Source organism: Gossypium hirsutum, chromosome A06 (genome assembly GCF_007990345.1).
Source record: "Gossypium hirsutum isolate 1008001.06 chromosome A06, Gossypium_hirsutum_v2.1, whole genome shotgun sequence".
Taxonomy (NCBI): domain Eukaryota; kingdom Viridiplantae; phylum Streptophyta; class Magnoliopsida; order Malvales; family Malvaceae; genus Gossypium; species Gossypium hirsutum.
In genome coordinates this window covers 18,626,917-18,631,853 of record NC_053429.1, presented here as the reverse complement: position 1 = coordinate 18,631,853, position 4,937 = coordinate 18,626,917, and positions in this window count along the sequence as shown.

The window sequence follows — 4,937 nt, the reverse complement described above, 5'->3', positions numbered from 1 at the left end:
ACTAACTTCTATCCTTGACTTGTTGGCTTAAGTTTAATTTTGTGTAAAACTGTGTCAGGAATAAACCTGTTGGTTCAATGGTTAAGCTTCTGTATACTTTCTGGTCTTGTGTTCAAGTCTCTACGTAAGTGAAGTAAAGATGTATTTTGCTGCTCCGTATAATTAGTTGGTTGTTTGATTATAAACTTAACATTTTTCTTTATTTTATTTTATTTTCCTTTTTCTTTTCTTCTTCCTTCTATCATTCTTTCTTTTTTCCTCTTTTCTTTTTCTTTCCTTTCTTACATCTTTCCTCTTTTGGTTGTTGTTAGATCCTTTGCGGTATATTTGGGTAAGTACATTTTTTGTGTTGTCAATTGAAAGTTAATTGTGTAAGTTTTATTGTGAATTTCTTATAATCAACGGTTTCGTTCTGTCCAATGGTTTTGTCTTAGTTGGGTTGAATTCTCTCAGTTAAACTATCTTTGACTTTTTCATTTTATACGTAGGTGTTGGAAGTAACATTTCCTAACAGGCTATTTTGAGTGGTTGTTGCTGATTCGCTGGTAAGCGTTGGTTTCGTTGGAGGTTTTATGTCGAATTTTTTGACACAGTTCAATAAGTGTTAAATTGTGCAAATTTCATCATTTTAGTCGTTTAATTGGTTTTTGGTTGGTTAATTTAGGCTATGAGATTTCTCCGTGTTGTTCCTACGTTAAAACTATTTCAAGTGTGTGCCGAAAACTCGAGTTTTTATGAATTTTGGATGCTGAAAAACATGGTTGTCGATGTCACACATTCGTGTGATTTGCCATGCGGTAAATCATGTAACCCACTGTCTATCAAGTAAGAGCCATACAAGTAAGGGACACAAGCGTGTCTAGACCGTGTGTGGCCATGTTAGTGCAAAGTTCACACAGGCCAAGGACATGAGTGTGTGTCTAGGCCGTATAACTCACTGATTGCAAGATAATGATTACACAGACAAGGATATGGGCGTGTGTCTAGGCCGTGTAACTTTCTGATAGCCAGATAAGGCCATACGGGTGGAGGACACGGTTGTATGTTAGGTCGTGTAAGACACATAAGCGAGCACCCTGGCATGTGCTAGGCTGTGTGAAGCCACACGGGCCAACTACCCAGGCCATGTGAGACCACACGTGCATGTAAGCCAATTTATGAAATTTTGCCATATTCTGAGCATCGCTAAATTGAATACAAGCCTTCTGTGAGGCCGTTGAACTGAATGTAACCATATAAACTAATATTCTGTGATTTGGAACTTGAATACCAATTGTCAATATGTGTATTGTAGATAACTAATATTGCTAAAATTGGTCTTCTGTATACATGTATAGAACTTTGTGATAACTGTTATGTGAAATGTGTATATGCATGAGTTGAGGATTGAATTAAGAGGAAGTATTCTATTGAGCTAGCGGTTAAATCCCTAGTATCTATGTACTCATCTGGCTGCTAGACTTCAATCTTTAAAATGTGTCAGGCCGACACTGACTGGTGTGTAGGGTTGGATGGGTATGAAATACCCTATTAAGTGTGTTAAGTGGGTTAGAGATGGTATGTAGCAGTTGGTATTAAGTAACTGCATCTATTTTATTTGTTCTGTATTTGATTTTAACTTTGATCTGTTATCGTCAGTACTTGGATCTGTAACCAAATGAACTGTTTCTGATTCTGAATCATTATCTGCACTTGAATATATTGGTTTTATCGATAATCTATTGAATATGTAAATAGTTGGGTCTTTTCTGGTATATTAACCCAGTTATTATTGAATGAATTTCAGGTAAGTCACAGACTTGATTAGGTCGGCAGATGAGAAGCTAGGTTATGTTTAAACTGTTTAGTACTATGAACCTTGTTAGTTATATTCATAGTTTTAGTGGTTGGAAGATTATATCAAGATACCAATTTTTCTTTATTAATTTTTATCAAACTTTAAATGTGTGCTATCACAAATTGCAAAACGTGTTTTGATTATCGTTCGTTGTAGCTCTTTAGGCTTGGCTTTGTCGTCTAGGCAGGGTGTGGGGTGTTACAAGCCTGGTGGGAAAAGTAGCAAGATTGGACATCAAAACAAATAATAGAATGAGGGGACCTTTTTCCAGGATGGCAGTTTATGTTGATTTGGAGAAGCCGCTCGTATCCCTTGATTAATGGTAGAATTCAAAGGATAGAATTTGAAGCCTTACCAGCGGCCTATGTTGCTTATGGTTGTTATGAACACCTTAAGAACCTTTGCCCCTCTATCACTCCAGATCAGTGCACTGAGAATGGTAACTCAAAAAGTTCCATTTCGATGGTCGAGGGGTCAACTACAGCGGTGGGAGAAAAACCCTTTTCAGTGAAATCAGAATAGTGTTTTGAGACCAAAAATCTGAGGTCATAAAATTTATTTTAATATTATTTTGTGGTCTATAGCAGGTTAGAATTATGGTATAAAAATTTCGTTTAGAGATTTTACCGTTTGTATGCTCAATTTGTGAAATAAGACTAAATCGTATAAACTGCGAAAGTTGTGTTCTATTAGCTAAATGTGTCAAATAGCTATAGAACTTTAAAGTAGAGGTCCTTATTGAGTAATTAGACCACTAATGGAGTTAGTGGATGTACATGGAGTAAAAAAAATGATGAAATTGTCAAAGTTGGTTGGTATTAGGTGATTTATTTGATAAAAAAATAAAGCAAAAAGAAGAATAGTGTTCATCTTCTTCTCCATCAAAAATTGCAGCAAAATAGGGGTTTTTGAAGCTTAAAATTTCAGCCACATAGTTCCCTTGCATATCAAGAAAAGCCACATTCAGATTTAAATCGGGGAAAAGAAAAAGTAGTGGATTGATCGGTCAACTTACTCCGTACTAATTCAAGGTAAGTTCGTATAATCACATTTTGTTTTTATATACTTTAAGTGAATTATGTGTATGTGAATCTAATAATTTTGATATATATATATGGAATGCATAACTAATATCGTACTATAAGTGTCCGGCCCCATTTGAACACTAACAATTTGTAAGATACAAATGACGTGTCATGTCATTAGGGTTACCAATTTTTGTTGAGATCCTGTATGTCTTGCAGACTCACCGCAGCTCGTATGAGCTTGTCGATTCTCAGCTCTAAGAGCTTACCGTTATTCAGCTCGGAGGAGCTTACTGATATTTAGCTCGAATGAGCTTACCGTTTATCTCTCGTATGAGCATACATGTATAAGAATTGACAGTTACCATTCAGTACACTTCGTGTGTACCACCCACATATCCTACGATATTCTACATGGTTTAATGGGCATAGTATTACTACGGGATTATACAAGTCTGATATGACAAGTACAATTATTCGCATGGAATTGATTGATATTTTATATTTGATTATATAGCATAGATGTTACATATACATAAAATTTGATAAATTGATGAATTCATATATGATTTTCGGTTTTATGTGAATATATGACTAACTTGATTATAGGTTGTATGATAGGCTTTGGCCAAATTAAATTGAGTTATGTTTCGAGTTATTTACCTAAAATTGTAGTTATATGGTAAGTTTTATTCTTTGAATTACGAACTTACTAAGCTTAATTGCTTACTCTATTTACTTGTTCATGTTTTATAGTATTTTGGAAGCTTGCTCGATTCAGAGATTGTTGGAGATCGCGTCACATTATCAAATACTCATTTTGGTACTTTGGACTTTATATTTTGAGATTAAATGGCATGTATAGTTGTTTTGGCTAATGTGGCTTATATGTCTTATGTTATTTTGGTTATATGTATAGCCATGTGATTTGGCTTATTTTGGTATACTTGGTTTGTAAAAATGTATAAATGATCTTTTGGGTGTGTTTTAAAGTTGTCAAAAGAATTTGTTTGTTATATCATGTTGTAATGTAAATGTTCATGTTATAAACTTGATATTGGTTGGTCTTGAGTACCTATTTATGCCATGGTTGTTTGCCAATTGATTTGTATAGGTTGGTACTAATGTGGGTGAGGAATATGGCCTATTTTTGTCCACACGAGCAGAGGCACGGGCATGTGTCTCAGCCATGTGTGACATTGGCCAGGTGACACGACTGTGTGTCCCTTGATGTTTCTTTTGAAATCAAGTTAGTAACCTCACACGGTTTAATATACGGGCCTGTGGCTTGGCCGTGTGTCACAAGTCAGTATACTCTTTAATTTTCACACAGCCTAACACACAGCCTGACACACGGGCATGTGAGCCCATTTTGAAGGGCACACGGTCTGGCACACGAGCGTGTGATTTGGTCATGTGACCTAAGTCAGAGAATTACACGGAGACAGACACGGCCTGAAGCATCGGCGTGATCCACAGCCACACACATGTGTCCCTTGTCCACACGGGCGTGTGATCCCTGCACTTTGAAAAAATTTTCATGTTTTCTTAAAAATTTGTAGAGAACTCGGTTTAGTCCCGAACCACTTCTAATGTTTATTTAGGGCCTTAATGGCTCATATTAGGGACTGTAGAAATGTATTTGAATGGTTTTTGATATAATTGATAAATATATATACGACATATGTGATTGTTTGACTTGTAAGTTCGGTAATGCTCTGTAACCTTGTTTCAGCATCGATTACGGGTTAGGGGTATTACATTTGTTGGTATCAGAGCTACGATTTAGTCGATTCTAAGACTGAAGTAGAGGGTGTGAGTCTAGCTATACATGCCATTTATTAGTATATGATAGTGTGACATCTCTTGATAATTTAAATTGTATTTTTCATATAGCAATAGATACCAATCGAGCAAATTCTGATGATGTTGAAAGTAACGCGCCGGACTCAGTTCGAGGGGTAGTGTCGTCTGGGTCTAGACCCATGTTTGAAAGTTGTGGAGGAGAGACTAAATAAGCCTTTTTTTCCAAATGATGAACGAGTGGTTTGCTGAGTATGTTCGAGTGAATCCGA